Source organism: Uranotaenia lowii, chromosome 1, assembly GCF_029784155.1.
Source record: "Uranotaenia lowii strain MFRU-FL chromosome 1, ASM2978415v1, whole genome shotgun sequence".
NCBI classification, from domain to species: domain Eukaryota; kingdom Metazoa; phylum Arthropoda; class Insecta; order Diptera; family Culicidae; genus Uranotaenia; species Uranotaenia lowii.
The window spans coordinates 55,993,738-56,014,680 of record NC_073691.1 but is presented as its reverse complement, the minus strand read 5'-3'; the positions used below and the strand labels follow the sequence as shown (position 1 = coordinate 56,014,680).

The 20,943-nt window shown below is 37.6% G+C and overlaps 1 protein-coding gene across 1 annotated transcript in view; it reads left to right on the top strand.

Annotated features, from left to right (window-relative positions):
- The window catches only part of LOC129739522 (doublesex- and mab-3-related transcription factor A2), a 74,478-nt gene that overhangs the window by 35,564 nt on the left and 17,971 nt on the right, over window positions 1–20,943 (top strand). The window lies entirely within an intron of this gene.

Here is a 20,943-nt window from a genome sequence, read left to right as displayed (position 1 = left end):
CTCATTACTCATTTCTCATTTCTCGTTTCTCATTTCTCATTTCTCATTTCTCATTTCTCATTTCTCATTTCTCATTTCTCATTTCTCATTTCTCATTTCTCATTTCTGATTGCTCATTTCTCATTTCTCATTTCTCATTTCTCATTTCTGATTTGTCATTTCTCATTTCTCATTTCTCATTTCTCATTTCTCATTTCTCATTTCTCATTTCTCATTTCTCATTTCTCATTTCTCATTTCTCATTTCTCATTTCTCATTTCTCATTTCTCATTTCTCATTTCTCATTTCTCATTTCTCATTTCTCATTTCTCATTTCTCATTTCTCATTTCTCATTTTTCATTGTTCATTTCTCATTTCTCATTTCTCATTTCTCATTTCTCATTTCTCATTTCTCATTTCTCATTTCTCATTTCTCATTTCTCATTTCTCATTTCTCATTTCTCATTTCTCAATTCTCATTTCTCATTTCTCATTTCTCATTTCTCATTTCTCATTTCTCATTTCTCATTTCTCATTTCTCATTTCTCATTTCTCATTTCTCATTTCTCATTTCTCATTTCTCATTTCTCATTTCTCATTTCTCATTTCTTATTTCTCATTTCTCATTTCTCATTTCTCATTTCTGATTTTTCATTTCTCATTTCTCATTCCTCGTTTCTTTACTCCCATTTCTCATTTTTCATATCTCATTTCTCATTTCTCATTTTTCATTGTTATTTTTTATTCCTCATATGTATTTCATTTCTCATTCCTTATTTCTCATTTCTCATTTCTCATTTCTCATTTCTCATTTCTCATTTCTCATTTCTCATTTCTCATTTCTCATTTCTCATTTCTCATTTCTCATTTCTCATTTCTCATTTCTCATTTCTCATTTCTCATTTCTCATTTCTCATTTCTCATTTCTCATTTCTCATTTTTCATTTCTCATTTCTCATTTCTCATTTCTCATTTCTCATTTCTCATTTCTCATTTCTCATTTTTCATTTCTTATTTCTCTTTTCTCATTTCTCATTTCTCATTTCTCATTTCTCATTTCTCATTTCTCATATCTAATTTCTCCTTTCTCATTTCTCATTCCTCATTTCTCATTTCTCATTTCTCATTTCTCATTTCTCATTTCTCATTTCTCATTTCTCATTTCTCATTTCTCATTTCTCATTTCTCATTTCTCATTTCTCATTTCTCATTTCTCATTTCTCATTTCTCATTTTTCATTTCTCATTTCTCATTTCTCATTTGTCATTTCTCATTTCTCATTTCTCATTTCTCATTTCTCATTTCTCATTTCTCATTTCTCATTTCTCATTTCTCATTTCTCATTTCTCATTTTTCATTTCTCACATTTCATTTTTCAATTTTAATTTTAATTTTTCAATTTTAATTTTAATTTTTTCCTTATTCCTCAGTTTTTCGTATTTTTTTTTCATCGGTACGAAAAACCCATTTCTTTTTTTGTTTATCTGAATACTTATTTTTATTTTTAATTTTTTATCACTTATTTTTCTTCATTCCTCTTTTTGAAGTTGTTTTATGACATTCAACGTTTTATAATTATTCTTTTTGACACTTCTTAGTACAAGTATGCAGACATTAATGGTTTTATGATAATTTATTCCAACATTAAAATATAACAGTGTACTTGCCAGAATTTGAAGGATTGATCTATTTTGGCTGTAAAAATTAAAAAAAAAATAAGTTTTAGTAATTTTTCGGGAATTTTATTTACTAAAACAGTTCTCATTCCTCATATTTTAAAAATGTAAATAAATAGTTTTTCCTTTAAAATTCTAAGGAAAATTCACTCTCCAACTATTTTTTTTTTCTATTTTGCTTCAACATTTGCAGTTTCCACTCAGAGGAAAAAAACGCTTTCTACGGAAGTGTCGAAGGTTAACCTTCTTATTTCCTCCGATGTCAAAATATCAATTGCTAACAAATTTCGGCTCAAACTCCACAGACTCAGATAAAAGATCAAATTTGAACATTCCAGCGATAGAAAGCTTATTCCGGTGACAATTTATCCTGGTTCGAGGACCAGCTTCCTCGGAAAACTGCCTTCACTGCGAATGAGTGAAGGAAAAAAAAGCAAGAAATGGAAAAGAATTACACTCTCAAACGATACTTCAAGAAGAATGTTTTGTGTTGCCGTTTTTTCAATAAAAATTTCTGTACTTCGAAGATATCCGTAAACCTATCGCTTTTCTGGTTCAAATTACCGTTTCACTGTTATTCCTTTCAGGGGAAGGAAAGGTAACTTCTTTTCACCTTTCCGGAGGTTGGCGAAAGCAGAAATAAAAAAAATGTTTGTCCCATTCCACGAAAACGTTTAGGTTCCTGGTCGTTCGCTGGCGGAAAGGTGAAATCTTTTACTCAAGTAGTCGGATTTCTGTTTCTTTTTATCGAACGCCCTCGCTCATTCGTTGTATTTTTTGTGTATTTTTCTCCTTTTGTCGTACTCTTGTTGTTGTTGATTCTGGACAGTTCACGTTTGTTTGGTGAATTGCGATATCCTTCGATGGCCATAGCCTAGTCCTTCTTTTCTGCCAGGTTTGATTTTGCCCCATACACTGTATACACTTGACTTGCAATCATTGAAGGATGAAACTTATCTTGTTAGGATTTCAATTTCTCGATCGTTTTTCCTTCTTTGCGACTTCTCCGGGATTGATTGCAAACACCAGATATGTACGGGAAACGCGCCAAATGAATCGAAAGGGAAGGCAATGGTAGCAAAAAAATGTTTCGAGTCTATCTCAAGTGGCAGTAAATTTTTGGCAGTTGCAAAGATGCGATCGTGTTTCTGTCATTTTTTAGACTGTTTATTTCGAAATCAAATAAGTCGCTTCCTAGAGAAATGTGTAGGAATTAAATGATTGTGAAGAAAAGGTGAAATTTGAATATTGTTGGGCTTAGAAGACTTCCCTTTGGCTCTTTCTGGTAAATACGAGTCACTCATAACACCGTATTTTTTTAAATTGATTTGAACAAAAACCAATACTCCTTGCAGACATCGTTTTGGGTTCAGAATTTTGAGCAATTAACCTCGTGTCTGAACCATTTTTCACAACCGATAAAGCATAATGCTACTTATTTACAAAATACAAACTTTCCCAACTAGATCAGCCACCGTCCACTTTCCACCGACAATGACGGCACCAGACCCTCTTGAAAAGATCAATTTATTTTAACATTATCTCCTTTCAATCAGACGAAGAAAATCTTCCTGGCAAAGGATTTACCGCTCGTTAGGGCTGACTCTTGAGTTGCAGCAACCCCTCCGATTATAGTCTCCTTAGTTAGATTTGTTGAATAGAAACCGGCAGGATTTCCGGTCCAGCTCTTCATGGTTGGTTTTTTTTTTAAAACGAAGTTGCTTTCCTCAACCTTCCGATTTTCACCCCTTTGGGATGCCGCATCACATTTTGTGGTTCACTTGAATCGCAAACACCCACACCCGCAGCAACCGCAGAGACTAGCATATGTTAAACGTTTTAGACGGTTAGCATATTTTCGTTTCTAAGTGTGACTTGTATGCTGAGGGGAGCTATAGAAAAGGAATGATGTTCGGCTGGGAGGGAAGAAAATATGTTCACCATTAAGCTGCAACTCTTTTGTGTAATTCTTGATTTTCCGGATCGATTATTTCCGTCATATTTTCCTTGGTCGGAGAGATGGTAGGTTTTCGGACAAGCTGAGGTATCCGAATTGATAATTTAACACAGTGATTCCTTTTTTCAATGAAATATTTGAATTTGCTTTTTTCACAAATGCACAAATTTACATACATAAATGAAAAACCATCAAATCCACCATTAAAATGTTGGTAAAGTGTCACAAATAAACAAAAAAAAATCAAATCCATCAAATGTATGGAAGCATGACTCAAAAATATTAACGCATTTTCGAGAGATTTGGACGTTTGTTGATTTCGTTTTATTTGTGGCCAATAAAAATAACGAAAGGTTTTTTGGATGAAATTTTAATAGTGTAGCACAAGCTTGTTTCACAGCCTCAAACCGGTATGATTTTTTCGCAGAAATATATTCTTAAAACCATCGCTTGAGCCTTTTTATTAAAAATAGTGTTGGTTTCAATTATTGAACACGATGATTCCAATATTGAACAGGCAGTGTTTTTTTATATGTGACCAAGACAAAATTTTATTGAAATGTTGATTTTCCCTCAAATGAATGCTCAATTTCTCTAAAAAAATCATGAAGAATATTTAGAATCATTTGCCAACATATAGAAACGGTTTTGTGAATATTTTATTGGATTTTTGTGCGGAATAAACCAAAACCAAATGAAAATTGAGCTAGCCATCATTGTAAAGCACATTAAACGGTTCCCCCAGATCTTTTGTTGAAGTCTTAAGGATGATATGGTCAAAATTTGGTCAATATCAACTTGACGTATTTCTTTCAATTTTGCATTTAACAAACCTGAACAACCCTCATTTTGAAGGTGTGTGTGTGTGTAGAATGTTGCTCCTATTTTGATTTTGGAACTCACTCTTCAGTTGTCAAAATGCCGTCCAAGGAAGAAGAGCAGCGTATCAAAATTTTGCTCGCGCATCGCGAAAATCCAAGCTACTCGCACGCAAAGCTGGCAAAATCGCTAAAAGTTGCCAAATCAACCATTACAAATGTAATTAAAGTGTTTGGGGAACGTTTGTCGACAGCCAGGAAGTCTGGATCGCGGGGAAATCGAAAACCGGAAGCCGCTGAGACGACAAAGAGAGTTGCCGGTAGTTTCAAGCGAAACCCTAACCTCTCTCTCCGAGATGCCGCAAATAAGCTGGGTGTATCGTCTACAACAGTGCATCGAGCCAAAAAACGAGCCGGACTATCGACTTACAAGAAGGTAGTGACTCCAAATCGCGATGATAAACAAAATACGACGGCCAAAGCGCGATCCCAGAGGCTGTACACGGCGAAGTTTGACTGCGTGGTAATGGACGACGAAACCTTCGTCAAAGCCGACTACAAGCAGCTTCCGGGACAGGAGTTTTATACGGCAAAAGGAAGGGGAAAGGTAGCAGATATTTTCAAGCACATGAAACTGTCAATGTTCGCGAAGAAATATCTGGTTTAGCAAGTCATCTGTACCTGTGGCTTGAAAAGCAGTATTTCAATAGCTTCCGGGTCTGTCAACCAAGAAATTTACGTGAAAGAGTGTTTGAGTAAACGTCTGCTGCCTTTCCCGAAGAAACACAGTTGTTCCGTACTGTTTTGTCTGGATTTGGCATCTTGCCATTACGGTAAAAAGGCCATGGAATGGTACGCCGCCAACGACGTGCAGGTGGTTCCCAAGGACAAGAACCCTCCCAACACGCCAGAGCTCCGCCCAATTGAGAAATACTGGGCTATTGTCAAGCGGAACCTAAAAAAGACCAAAAAAACTGCTAAGGTCGAGCAGCAGTTCAAGGCAAATTGGCTTTCTGCGGCGAAGAAGGTGGACAAGGTGGCTGTACAAAATCTGATGGCAGGGGTTAAGCGTAAGGCCCTGCAATTCGGATTTGGAAAAGCGGAAGCCTTACTGAATATTTTTCCTGAATTTTATCCTAATTAAACTTGAAAAACAAATTTAATTTTATTTTTTAAATAATCGATTTCACCGATTTACACGCATTTTCCCTTGACCAAATTTTTACCGTATCACCCTTTACGAAACGATCGACCGTGGCGAGCTATGCTCATTCGAATCGCGGCCCCGATAAGGCGATGGTCTATCCTGCATGATGTTCAACGTGGCGTTATTCGACGAACGGTGGGCGAAATGCGGGGCACGATTTTCAACAGATCCAGTCAACTTATCTGCTTTGCCGATGACATTGATATAGTCGGCAGATCATCTGCGACGATGGAGGAGATCAACCGCAAACTGAAACGCGAAACAGGAAGGATTGGGTTCATGATTAATACGTCCAAGACGAAGTACATGCTGGCCTGCGGATCCGAGACCGACCGAGCCCGTTTGTCCATTAATAAAAAGGTCACGATCGACGGCGACGAGCTGGAGATAGCCGAAGACTTTGTCTATCTCGGCTCACTGCTGAAGTCGTGCTCACTGTGGACTCCACAAGCAACTGCGGTCAAGAAGACTTAGCCTTCGCACGAAGTGTAACCTGTATATGCCCTCATTACACCAGTTGTTCTCTACAGGAGACGTGGATATTGTTTGAGGAGGACCTGCGACTTGGAGTATTCGAGCGACGAGTGTTAAGAACCATCTTTGGCGGCGTGCAGGAGAGCGGAGTGTGGAGGCGAAGGATGAACCATGAGCTTGCGCGATTCTACGGCGAACCCAGTATTCAGTATTTTCACACGAGCATATCAACTACTAACCAGATATTCCGCTTCCCGTTGCCTTGTAGAATTCTTGAAGTAAGACGTCGTCTTTTGAGGCAAATTAAGCTTTTTCACTAACTGACTTTTCTACAAAAGCGGAAACTGTTAGTGCGAGTGCAAACTCCGATCCTCTAGAGTGGAGGCCATCTTGACAAATGGAGAGCTAGGGCCGAAAACAAAGACGGCACATAATTCTACACATTTTTGGCAACAAAAATAGGTGTTTCCATATCCATGTCTCGTGCCCGTAGAGAACAACCGGTCTAATAAGCGTCATATACAGGTTACACTTCGTGCGAGGGCTAAGTCTTCTCGACCGCAGTTGCTTGTGGAGTCCATAGTAGGCACGACTTCCGCTGATAATTCGCCTCCGGATCTCACGGCTGGTGTCATTGTCTGCGGTCACCAGTGAGCCGAGATAGACAAAGTCTTGGACTATCTCCAGCTCGTCGCCGTCGATCGTGACCTTGTTATTACTGGACAAGCGGGTTCGGTCGAAAGAAACGTCTCTCTTTCAAATTTTATTTCTTTGATTCTAAGAGCAGCGCTGTAGAGCACAATCTTTGCCCCGCTGGAAGATAAACCAACCGACAATTTAGGTTTTGCTTTCGCTGTTGAAAACGTTTCAGTGTCTCTCATGAGAATTGAGTGATTTTCGGAACACTGCCGGCCACACATCTCGCATTCAATGTATTCATTCATTAACCCGTTCTAAATGCGTCCGGCAAATCGGGTTAGATTTTAATAACCGAACATACCAACAATGGAAAGCTGAATTTAAGCTTCGGGTCTCCGGTTTTCCATCACCCCCTCTCGGCTTCGGTTGAAGACAACTCAACCGTGAAAGGATACGAATTTAAAGGGCGGTGGTGATGGCGGTGTCTGGTGCGGTGACACTGTTTTCGGGATCGTTATCCTTCTCTCTCTCGGATCGCACCATGGAAACGTCATAGGACAATTGTTTTTCGAGGGATGTTCGTTAACTGATGAAACAGTTCGATGCGAGAAAGTGATTCTTTCATCCTCTGCACTGTGATTGAAATCGGAGGCACGGAGGAAAATAAATCCCTTCGAAAGAAACCGAACGATTAGATCCAGGGCAAACAACTATAGGCTCTTTTTTTCTCGGGAACATTTACCGGAACACTTTCCCGGAAATGCTTGACTGGTTCCAAGTGCCAGCAGCAGGGGGAAAACCAACAAAAAGGCTTGACAAGCTGATAATATTAATTTTTGTTTATTTGTGGACTTGTGTGAACTCCGCACGCAAGTCGTGTTTTGATTGTGATTAAACTTTGTCGTTCCCTCGAGAACAATTTTTAAAATGGAATGGGTTATGGGAAAAGTGTGGCATGTCTGGCTTTATAGTTACTTCCGATTGGATTAATCAAGGTAGTGGGAAACATTTAAAATATCAACCCAAAATCGAAAAGTAAGATCAGACATTTATCTTTTTTTTATTTGAAAAAAAAAAAACAAATTCTTAAATATTTATTCATAATTTTGATTCATAGACATGACAGTGGACACGAAAAATATGTAGTTCATTATCGAAATTGTCGTGTCTCTACGGACTGAACATCATCTTTGACACAATGCAAAGAGTGATTTGCATAATGGGAGTCACCTCTGATTTGCCATTTGGCAAATGTCAAAGCAACGACATTCAACAATCGAAAGCTCACCCAAAAATTTTGACATTGTTGAAACCTATTTGGACAGTTCATGGAGCGGATCGTCAGCAGTCAGCATGTCAGTTTCGAATTTGGTGTTATGCCACCGAAATAGAAAGAGGCAAAAATAACAGACAAAACTAACAACTCAAAAAAAAAAGTTCAAAGCTTCGAAGCCACATCCACGAAACGACATCTGAAGAAGCGCGCTTACAAATATTGACACTTGTGGTTGGGATTTTATTTTTAAAAATTTTGAAACACCCAAAGAAAACCACCGAATTCAACATCATCTCAAAAAGCGAAAGATGCTGCGACAGATCAAGGGTAGCACCCCAAAACCCAAGATATCTAGTCAAAAAAAGCAATACTGTGACTCTGTGGCCTCTGATAGATATTTTCTGCCGAAAAAGAAAAATTCAAGTGGTCTTCAAATATTTAAAGTTTGTGAATGGAGGAGAATAGTTTTTTGGGCCTTCGTCGTCCTCCGCCCGTTATTCAACTCTCAAGGTGGTATTGAAAAACTAACAACTTAAGCCCATTAGTAGGAAAAGATTGTTTCGATCAAAGTTCGGGTCCCAAAAAAAAAACCAAAAATCGGTAAAGTCCCAAACTGTTTCGGTTTTGTTTAAATTTTTATTTCCTCTGTTTGACGATTTTTTTGTCTTCCTCTCATCTCTCGCTTGGCTGGACTTTGAATGAATTAAAACAGGTAGGACCATTCAAAAAGGTAAGAAAAAAAAAACCCCGAGAGGCTTCCGCCTCAAGCGAGATCCTGAAGTGGAAACCCCATTTTCAGGGGGAGAGAAAAATATTAACCGCTACTTGAGTGGCTTTAAAACTAAACAAACACCAGAGCGATACCCATCGAAACGATTTTTTTTGAGGTTATGTTTCGGTTTTTTTTTTTCTCTGGGAACTGCACCTGTGCCGAATGCCCAAAAACGGTACTTTGTAGTACAAACACGCATTTGACAAATTTTGTGATGCAACCACTTTTTTTTTTTAGATTCTTAGACTGTATTTTCACAATTTTCACAATTAACGTTCTTTTCAGTTGTTTTAGATGGTTGACTTCAGCTATTCTTAAAAATGTTAAATAACACGAATTTTAGCTGCAACTAAAATGTTTGATATCGTATGATATTCTCAAAAATTTTTAAAAATAGTTTACCAACTAAGCAATTGATTGCTAATTATAACACAAAGTAATAGTTCGAAGTTCCGTATAAAAAATTTTAGTCAAAATCAAACACAGAAAATAATTGTCAGGGTTTCATTTTTTTTTGTAAAAGAAATCTGCAGCTCAACTGAGGGTTCGAATGAGGAACGAATCACAGATTGTTTTCAAATCTTTTGAAATTTTACTTTCCGGGGCTTTAAAAATTCAAATTGGCCATTTAAAGGGTGATACGGTCAAAATTTGGTTAATATCAACTTGACGTATTTCTTACAATTTTGCATTTAAAAAACCTGAACACCCCTCATTTCGAAGGTGTGTGTGTAGAATGTTGCTCCAAATTTTGATTTTGGAATTCACTCTTCGGTTGTCAAAATGCCGTCCAAGGAAGAAGAGCAGCGTATCAAAATTTTGCTCGCGCATCGCGAAAATCCGAGCTACTCGCTCGCAAAGCTGGCAAAATCGCTAAAAGTTGCCAAACCAACCTTTACACATGTAAATAAAGTGTTTGGGAAACGTTTGTCGACAGCCAGGAAGTCTGGATCGGGGGGAAATCGAAAACCGGAAGCCGCTGAGTCGACAAAGAGAGTTGCCGGTAGTTTCAAGCTAAACCCTTACCTCTCTCTCCGAGATGCCGCAAATAAGCTGGGTTAATCGTCTACAACCGTGCATCGAGCCAAAACACGAGCCGGACTATCGACTTAAAAGAAGGAAGGTTACTCCAAATCGCGATGATAAACAAAATATGACGGCCAAAGTGCGATCCCGGAGGCTGAAGGCTGAAATACTGGGCTATTGTCAAGCGGAACCTGAAGACCAAAAAAACTGCTAAGGACGAGCACCAGTTCAAGGCAAACTGGCTTTCAGCGGCGAAGAAGGTGGACAAGGTGGCTGTACAAAATCTGATGGCAGGGGTTAAGCGTAAGGCCCGGCAATTCTAACTGAATGTTTTTCCTGAATTTTATACTTTTTAAACTTGAAAAAGAAATTTAGTTTGATTTTTTAAATAAACGATTTCACCGTTTTACACGCGTCTTCCCTTGACCAAATTTTGACCGTATCATATAAAAATGTCATTAAGGAATCAGAAAAACAAAAAAAAATGGTTAATTGAGGATCATTCCAGATCTCAATCAAGAATTTCTCTGAATACGTCTATTACTCACAAGAATAGATTTTTTTTTGTTTATACAGTTTTTGTTTTATCTGCTGTGACGCAGGAGACTCCTTCAGTTTCGATTAATCTCTAGAGAAACGTCAAATTTGTAAAAGAAATGAGTTGAGTTGAATTCAGATTTAAATATTATACATGCAGATAAAAACCAAAGTATGATCGCTAATAACCAAAGCAGCCTTGCCTACTAGCGACACGTCGCATACGTCGCGACGTTGAAAATCATAACGACGCATCGTGAGTTTCCTAGGCGACTTGAAGCATGCGAACGATGGCCTAAGGGAAACGAACAGTAAATACGTAAACAATGTTTGTGTACTACATTGAAATCGCCTACTGGACTGAAAAAAAGAGCAACAAACCTGCGAATGACAGAAATATCGCTAGTAAAAAGTGTCGCTAGTAAAACTGTCGCTATTCGGTTTGGTGCTTTACACATAATACAAATATCAATTGACACATTGCACGCGCTTGTTGCACGCACAAGTGATTTTTATCCATTCGCGTATCAAAAAATCTCAAACTTGTCGATTACTTTGATAATTCCAATCACACAAAACCAATGGAAAAAAAGAAAAAAAAATTAACATTTTTTATGTAATTTTGAAAATGAAATTTTTTGTTGGAAAAAAATAAAATGAAGGAAGAAAAGAGTTTTCATTTTAAATCCAATAGGATTTTTTTTAAAGCGAACAATAACAGTGGCAAATGGGTGAATTCACGTCACACAATTAGATTTTTTGTTAAATTTTGTGAGAGAAATATGCTCTGAAAGCTATTTTGACCTTCCAGATGGTCGGATATTTACAAATCGAACATAGTTTAGTTGATTTTTCAATAAGTTCATTATTTTCAAATTAAAAAAAAAACAAAAATATTGAAATAAAAATTTAAAATGTTTTTTGGTTTATCTTCAAATGAAGACTGTGAAAAACAGTATTAATTTTAACGTATGATTCCTTGAAATGTTGTTTTTAAAATGCCAGTCAAAATAGGAAAAGTAAAAGTAAGGAAAAGATAGTGATAAATTATGATTTAACAAGTTGGAATAACATAATACCAATTGAAAAAGAGTGCATAAAATTTGAAGGCTCTAAAGAATGGTTCAGCATAACTTGAAACTTGAAACGATATCGAAATGTCGTATGTAATCTGTTGGAGTTTCAAATAATTCGGTTGAAATTTTAAAATCATTCGATGTGTTGCAAAACTTTAGGTTTACATTCAATGAAATTACACGGTATAGAAAAATCCTGTTTTCCTTAAAATTCTAGTTTCAGGGATTAAATTTTCGGAAAAATTTGAATCCTCTACTATGTAGACAATTTTGTTGATAAGCTCTCGAACGATTTGAGCACTTCTCAAATTTAGTTTTTGATGAATTTATGTTAATGGGTATTATCATGTTAGGTCGGATCTGAATATTGTTAAATAATATTATTTTCAATAATTTTAAAATGGCTTGGAATTTAAAATGTCTGAATTAGGAAAAAAAATGTATTGATTTTTAAAGCGTTTTTCTACATCAGCATGAAAAAAATAAAATTATAGTTGTGTTTGTGAAGGAAAGATATTCACTTTCGTTGTGATTTCAATTTTTTCAAGATTTTTTTTTATTAAATTGTCAACCGTTACTACTAAATTACTGGAAATCTATGGCACAGACTGATATGTATCTATGGTTTCTTGCAAAACTGTTTGATTTTTCTTGTCCTGCAATAAAATAATTTTTAACTTCCAATAAGTCAGGCAGATACTGAGTGAGCGACATTCAGAATGGATCAGTTTGTATCTCACTCATCTCCGATATGCGATGTTTGCAAATCCAGCAATAATTCTAAATCAGTGCAGTGGTTTTAAAACTTTTTTCACAAACCACCCACTTTTGTCAAATCTTTGAGCTCAACACCTCCCTGAGAAAATTAAAAAAAAAATAAAATACTGATTGGAATCGTTCCAAAACCATATTTGTAGCATTTAATTGGAGTAAGAAAATACTCAAAATATATCAACTCTGTGCTCATCGCGGAAAAAGAAACTAAAAGGTAACGCTATTTCACATTTTTCGAACATAAATTGTTGCAAATTTGTCACTTTATGAAACAAAGGGTTCAAATTAATATGGCTTCTAACTCTAGGTGAGAACTAAATGAAATAAAATATTTCCACAACAAATACTTTAATTTGAAAACTTTCAGTTTATCTCAAAGCTAAATCGCCGTTCCAAATTTTAATAAAAAATTCCAGCCTAGAAAATAAAATTACAAGGTTCTATTAATGAGCTCAAAATACATGAAATAGCATAAAAAGAAGAACAGTATTAAATCTTGATATAAAGTAAATAATAAAATTTATTTATGAAAGCAAAAAAAATCAATTTTATTTATAACTTATAAAATAAAAACTTATAAAAGCTAAAGTTTGATTATCAAACATTGCTGAATTTCATTTTTGAATTGATTATATTAAAGATGAATAAATTATAAATTCGAATAAAACATCCTTTGACTTTTCAGAATTCCTGTCATACTTAAACTGCTTATGATCAAATCTGTGATGCCATTTCAAAACTCGTTCTATTCGTGAGCCTTTTCTCTTAAACAAACTTTTAAAGGCAAAACACTTTAAAGACTTTCAAGAGTGCCTTTCAAAATTATTGGTTTTAGGTAAACACCAAAATAAACTAACTAAACCAGATCAATACACAGATCGTTGAAAAATCAGTCATAAATTATAACAAATTGTGGTGGTAATTGGAGCTATAGATGTGTAAACTTGCTTTACAACTCCGTGAAATTGATGATATTTTAGTCTAAAAGCTGACTATATTTTGGTGTTTAGAGTCTTGCAATGTCTTTCAATTCTCCATTGTTTCGTTAATTGTAAAACTGTGAATTTTAAAATGACCTCATCGCCCCCCCCAATTTCAAAGTTGCATTTACCGCCTCCCATGGAAGCTCTCAACGTCCTTCAGGCAGGAGGAGACACTTTGAAAACCACTGTTCTAAATTTTCAACACGGTTGACATTGCTGAGTAGAGCGCTGATCGAGATTGCATATCAGTCAGTTGCGAGAGGCGTTACCCTATTATACAATCAGATGTTTCGAACAAGAAACGCATTCTAAGTTTTTGTTTTAATTAATTTTCGGAACATTGGTTGTACTTCTCTACCACAAGTAAGAGACGATTTCAAAATGATATAATTTATGGAAACGATTGAATGACTTTGATTATAACAGCAAAAATAGAAATCTTTGTCTATATAACTATAACCAGATTATTTTACTCTCGTGTTGCAGTTTGGCTTTTGTAATCCTATTTTAAAATCTAAAAAAGAGAAGCTGTAGAATTCCTTAATTTATTAAAATTCAAAAAATATTATGTTTATACTTAACATTAACGATTCCAGAGATATCGCAACAATTGCAACATTCATACACCCATAGAAGAGGTTGTAAAAATCCAAATCCAATTTAGCAAATCTCTGTGTCAAAAATGCGCTGAAAAATGTACTGTACCGAAGATGATATGTTTGGAAAAGACTCGAGCTCCCAAGCAAAATGATGCATGACCACTACATTCAAGCGAAATAAGTAAGATTCGACCTCGCTGCAACATCTGATCTTGGCTTGCCAGTCCGATATCTTACCCAGTGCACCATCTGAGTCGGTAGGAAAACGAAAGTTTATTGTCATAGTCGTCCTGCCACTGCCAATTGCCAGCTCATCTTGGTTGGCTGTTTTTTGCCGTCGTTTGGAAACAAAGAATGATTGTTTTTTCTAATGCCGGTTTACACACAGCGCTCGTTACATCATTCGACAATATCCTTTGCCAGCTGATGTTATTTGTTATTCTGCTTTGTCTTGTGGTAGGATATGGGATATTTCTTTTTAGTTTCTTCAGACATTTGTAATGCGGTTGCGCTTGGAGGACTATGCCAGTTATTAGAAAGCTTGTTAATGCCGGTCCGGCATAGAATCTTATACCGATAATTCCACCTCCAAGGAAGTTTATTATTGGTGTAGAGTCTAATTTTTGGGTTTGGGTATACGGGTATACTACATACATGGGTAAATCACATTTACCGAAATTGATATTTTTCTGATTAGCCACCATGAGCACTTTTGAGTCGAACTCTGAATTCAAATCATTGAAGATTTTGATGAAAAAAAAATATCTTCCCTACCGAGGGAAGTCCATTAACGGTCAAGTACCGATTATCCGGCTGCGGCTAATGAGTCTCCCGTTTTTCCGAGGAAAACGAAATAAAGCGTGCCCAAAACGGCGAAAATCAAAGCGCAAATTGACCAATGGCCACAATTATTCACCCAATTGAACGTCCGATTCCGGAAAACCTCAGTTCTCGCCGATTGCAGTTGCAACCACTTTGGAATCATCATAAAAATGACCGGAACCGGGGGATTGAAACGAAAGCAAAAAAAAAATCCCATCCAAGGGTTTTTGAGAATTAATTAAAAATTTCAACTTTTCCGTCAACGGAAAGTATTGCAAAAGGGAGGGTGCGTGGAAAAAATGTTTTAGAAATTGTTTTTATCGCGAAAACATACAGTTGAATAACAATTTAACAACGAGCTGAAAATAGAAGTGGGAAAAAAAACAAGCAGGTAGCTAGATATGAATGTGGTGCAGGGATATGCGCTCTGGGTGATTGAAAAAAAAGTAAATTAAATAAACACACAACTGTTGCAGAAAGAGAGAAAACGTTGATGTTTTTTTTCTCATTTCGGGCCCACCGAGCAACGTCGAAGATGGAAATCAAATGAAGCCCTTTGAAATTATGTGGAAAATGATATCGAGAAAATAATAAATCAAGCGGTATGAACTGTTTATTTTTTTTATTTCGCCGTACCGCACAGCGTCGCAGTTGGAGTGGATTAAATTATGATGCTCATAATAAGCTGATAGCAACCGATATGAATGGTTTTCTGAAGACAGAAGAGAGAAATGGGTCGTGGATGGGAGGAGAGCTGCCCATTTGTATGGATTGATTGAAAAGCGAATTCGGAAGTTGCAAAATAGCGCTACGTTTGCTTTCAGCGGTTGAGTGGATATTTTACAATCATGCATATCTAAAATGTTGATTGGATTTGTTTGGTAGCAGAGAGAAGAGGAAAATCAGTATGTTTTAGTAACTCAAAAATCGATGCATTTTGCGTTTTACGAAAACACGTAGGTAAACTGGAGTGCCCAGGTTTACCTTGCCAAATATGATGCAAATATTTCATCGTAAGATCATAAGCTTTATTCATTTAGTGGAAGCTGCAATATCTTTTAAGCTTTTTCAAAAGCTTTTACCTTTTTTTTGTTCAAACATCAATTTTACTTCCTTTTCACAAAAGTTAGGAAAACCATATAATTATGTTGAATTGAATTACTTACAGAATGACCCATATAAAACGCGAAAATAATTAGTAGTCAGTTTTGGGTTGTTTTTTTCGACTTCTGATGATTTTTTTTGTGTGTGTATTAGCTCTAACCTTCATCTGTCAATTGACGTGAAAAATGCAAGCTGCGTTCAACCGTTGGTAAAAATCGGTTTCAACTGGTTTCTGTCAACTGATAGATGTTCAACGAGCCAATGTTTTGGTCGAAACTAGTCAGGTCGTTGTTCAACGGAGCAAGTTGAAATCAGTCGAAACCAATCCAGCTCGGCAGCAGGATTCGTTTCGACCTGGTAGAAATCGGTCGAAATCAATATGAAAGAGACAGGTGATCAACTGTCAATCCATGTCTACTTGTTTCGACCCGTTTCGACTAGACTCCATTGAACAGACTAGCAGTTTCATTGCAAACAGTATATCAGCAAGATGTACACTAAGAAGATAGTGACTAGTTTGTTTCTCGCCCAAAAATCTCCCAAGCAAATTGCGGCGGCTGTAGGATGCCATCTAGCGAATGTTTACCGCGTGAAGCGTTTCCTCCTTGATGGACCAAGTCCACGGAAGCCGGAAGGTGTATGGCCAAGGTTTCCAGTAACATCCATCTGGAGGCTGGCTAAGGCTGCGAATATCTCGAATTGTTCCATGCAACGATTGGTCAAAGATGACTTAAATGTATAATCAAAGGCAAGAGCAAAGCGCCACTGCAAGAGCAAAGCACTGCGACTTGAGCGCTCGAAGCTATTGCTGTCTACGTTGAAGAAGGGACAGTTGATTTTCGTGTTCTCAGCCGAGAAACTTTTTTCGATTGACCCGGTGTGCAATTCACGTACGGATAGATATATTTCACCTCTGAAGGCTAAGGATGTTCCAGAGGATGTGAAATTTAAGTTTACTACCAAGAATCCCATCAAGAGTCATGGGCCCTTATTCTGCGCCGCGCGTGACGTAAGGATTGTCACCTCACCTCGGAGTCACCGTGAGTTCTGTCACCTTATTCCCGGAGTCGATGGGGGTAAAGTGACAGAGGTGAGTGACTGAATGAACCCATGTGTCAAAATGGTGAAATTTGCGCTGATCGTTTGTGCCGGTGTTTACATTTCGAGTTTTGGAAATTGAATTTTAAAATAACGAGTGTAAATTCCACTTCTTCCGGGATCAGAATCGGATTGTACGGTTTCAGCAAGCTGATTGGAACGAAAAATGGGACAAATTTTGCTGCAAAAAGTGGAGTTTTCATAATTGCTGTACAAGCTCAATGTGGGCCCGGAAACAGCACCGAAATGGAGAAAAAAAATCCACATGAACGCATAAGTGGATGGCTGTTGCCTTAAAAGACCAGTGTTAAACTTCCGGATATCTACGAAACCTCAGCTGCTGTTTCAGGTTGGTTAAATAAGTTGCTGTTTAGTAAAACAGTTTAAGTAAAATTGTCTTTCGTTTTCATTTCAGCAGTATGTGGAAAAAAACTACCAAACGCTGGTAGGAACCAGTAAGTCAATCAACTCTACAGGCAGCTGGTGGAGGAGTTTTGCATGGACCGAATACTTCAATAGATGATGATTCAAAAAGGCAACCTGCGCTTTTCGCCTAGTGAAAATATTACCGACTCTTTCAGCAACGCCAATAGGCCAATACATCTTTTGTTGGTCAGTAACATCGCAAACGAATTTATTTTCTTGGCAGATTTGGATTAATGAGTGTAGAAACTACTAATGTTATTTTGGAGCAGATTTTTTCTTGATTTGATTGCTGAAAAATGATTTAGCTGACTAGCCTAGATTATTTACTGTTAGGCCAATTTCATATTTTCAAATCACAGTTTGCAAATACATTTTGGAAACAAATAAAACAAGATTTCTCATTTCCTGCTGGACATTTGTGAATTTAATTTATACATAGTGATGGGGGGGAAAATTACGAAAAAAAAAAAAAAATTTTTAAATTCAAACTACGCAAATATATGCGTTTTTGTACAAAAATTTGCCTCCTCTGACAATTCTCCTCTTCTGCGAATAAATTAATCAGATTGTTTTTAAAATCGTCATACTTCAACGTGATTAAACATGCAGAGTCTAATTATTCAGTTTTGCATTATTTTTCCATTAAATTTCTATCTCGTCGCCACCTGAAAAGGTACCGACAATTCTCACCTAAATTCGTCACCCGAGTGCGACAATTCTCACCCACGGTGACTACGAGAATAGGGTAAAGAACTCACAAAGTTCATCCGAAGTGACGTTCCTCACCTAAACCGACTATTGGAATAGAGTGACTTGGGTGACTCGACTAGCGTCACGTCATGCGCGGCGCAGAATATGGGTCATGGTATTTGGGGCGGTTCCTTCGAATGAATTGAATATGCCTCCTGTTTTCATAAAAGCTGGAGTAAAAGTTAATACTGAAGTCTACATGGAACATTTGAAAAAATCAGGGGCTTCTGTGGATTCGAGTAAACTTCGGTGAACCCCAGAATGTTGTTTTCCAACTACTGAAGCCCATGCTATACCTCGGAACGGACCCAAACCTGGCTGGAGGAGAATATGAAATTTTGACCGAAGAGTGTTTGGCCTCCGAGCAGCCAGGATTTAAACCCCCTCGACTATTTAGATGGACGTATGGCCTGTGGATCCTTTCACCCAAGTGTCAATTTTTTCAAAGCTTCCATCTCCATCTCTGAGGTGTGGGCTTCAATGTTAGAGGCTTATATTGCGAAGGTATGCTCCCGATTCAGATCTCGCCTGGAGAGAGTAGTTGAGAACGAATGTGGACACATAAATAGATTGATTGTTTCTTAATACGTCTTTCTACATGCCCGAATGACATAAAAGGCTTTGAAATTAAGTTAACATTAAGAAACTATAATCATCCGAATCTTACGTGGAGCTTTGATGAAATCACGAGCAGGTTTCCTATGAACGCATCCACCGGATCAGAGTTGACAGTTGTCGATACGACTTTAGCTGCTGGGCTCTCTCTAATGTGTTCAAGAGAAAACTTAAACGGTAGAGTTCTTGACTTGATTTTTCCAAATAGAACTGAAATAGCCCAGATTGTGGATCCCCCGAATTCTATCTTGCCAACTAACCGCCATCACCGACCGCATGTTATTTTACTCGATTGCTTTGTAGAAAATGTGGTAATCGAAGACGAATATCGTCTCGACCTCGATTTCAGAAAATGTAATTTTCGCCTTGTAATAGAAGCACAAGCATCCATAGATTGGTCACATCTTATCGGCAGCCTCTATCCCGATGAAGCTGTCTCGATCTTCTACGATTCTAGCTGCTAAGAATAGTTGCGCTTCACACTCCATAGAAATGACTTTTTCCAACATCAGTCGTACAAGCAACCTTGGTGGAACGCCGACCCTCGTCGTTTAAGAAACAGACTAAGCAAGATACGCGAACGATACTTCTTGAATAAAACAGCAGCAAACAAAGCCGATCTAGCATCAACGGAAGCTGATTATTCAGCGTTACGCAACACTCTTTTCAGGAGATACATAAATGATATGGAGAGGGAAGTTAAAAGCTACCAACGAAAACTTCGAACCATTGATTGCATTTGACATTAACATCCCTCAGCCGCTTCTAACCCATGATGAAGTCTTGACAGCTCTGAAAACTATCGATCCGTCGAAAGGACCAGGCCCAGATGGCATTCCGCCGTGTCTTATACTGGGCATTGCCGAACCACTGCAAATCATCTTCAATCGGTCACTTAACGAAGGTATTTTCCCTAGCATTTGGAAGACGGCCGCTATAACACCAATACACAAATCAGGAAACAGTCCTAGCGTGGAGAACTACAGACCTATTTCGATTCTCGGTTGCTTGTCAAAGGTTTTTGTGTCAATTATCTACGAGTCCACGAGAGACTTTACAACGCTGCTAAACCAATAATAACCGAACACCAACATGGTTTCATGAAAAAGAGATCAACGGTTTCGAATCTGATGAGCTACTCTGCCACACTACATACTGCTATCAGCAAAAAGCAACAAGTAGAAGCCATTTACATAGATTTTTCAATCGCAATCAGGAAAATACGCTGTGGCTTTCCGTCATGGCCTACTCTTACTTGACAAACCGACGAGCATTTGTGAATCTACGAGGAATCAGATCTCAGCCATTTGACGTCCTTTCCGGTGTCCCCTGGGCAGCCACATAGGACCACTAATCTTTATCCTTTTTGTTAACGGTCTTGCTTGTATTACTGAAATTCTCTAAATTGAAGCACGCAGAAGACCTTAAGATTTACCGGATCATCAAATCACCAGTGGACAGTGCAGCACTTCAAACCGACGTCTCGAAACTTTTGAACTGATGCAGGTCTCATGGGTTGGAAGCTTATGCCAGTAAATGCCGATGTATAACTTTCTGCAGAGCTAGAACTCCACTCCGTTTTGCCTACAAAATGGACACAGCAGAAATGGAACGAGTAGTTTCGATCAATTCTACGGCATGCTCATCGTGCCCCAATCGATGGTGCTCTGGTCTCCCCGAGTCAACAAGTTAAAATTAAAACGCGTTTTTAAATTGTTTATAGTGAAAAAAAATAATGATGGTGAAAATTGAGGAAGGAATCAAGATGATTTAACGATTAGTGAAGTGTTGTGGTCCAGGAAGACTAATTTTATAGACCAATTTCACATACGTTTAATCGTATCCATGATAATACACCCAGAACTTTTGCAAAATATTAAATCATACAGTTTCCGGGTTCTTGGTTTGACAGAAGTGGCTTGATTTGCGTTCCTTATAGGTTATATCTGCTTCCGGTACGTTTTGAGCCCAAGTTGCTCTTTAGCACGCATCGTGTTAGACGTCGAGGTCCCGACTTTTCTTGCCACATTCCGAACGGAAGCCGATAGTTTCTGTTTGTAGGCATCTCTGACCATTTTCTCGATAACAACTGGACCAGATTTTCGACCACTTCTCGGTGCATCTTCAAATGTACAATGTTCACCATACTTCTAATAGCTGTCCGTATCGCTCCGACGCTCACATCCACTTATTTGGCCAATGAGATTCTACTCACAGTGGACCTCTTGTGCCCGATACTTTTTCTCTTCTCCGGTGCAAGACCATGCATTTTGAAATGTTATCACAGACTTAATGTTTTTTTGATGTTATCACGTACAGAAATGTGTAAACAAA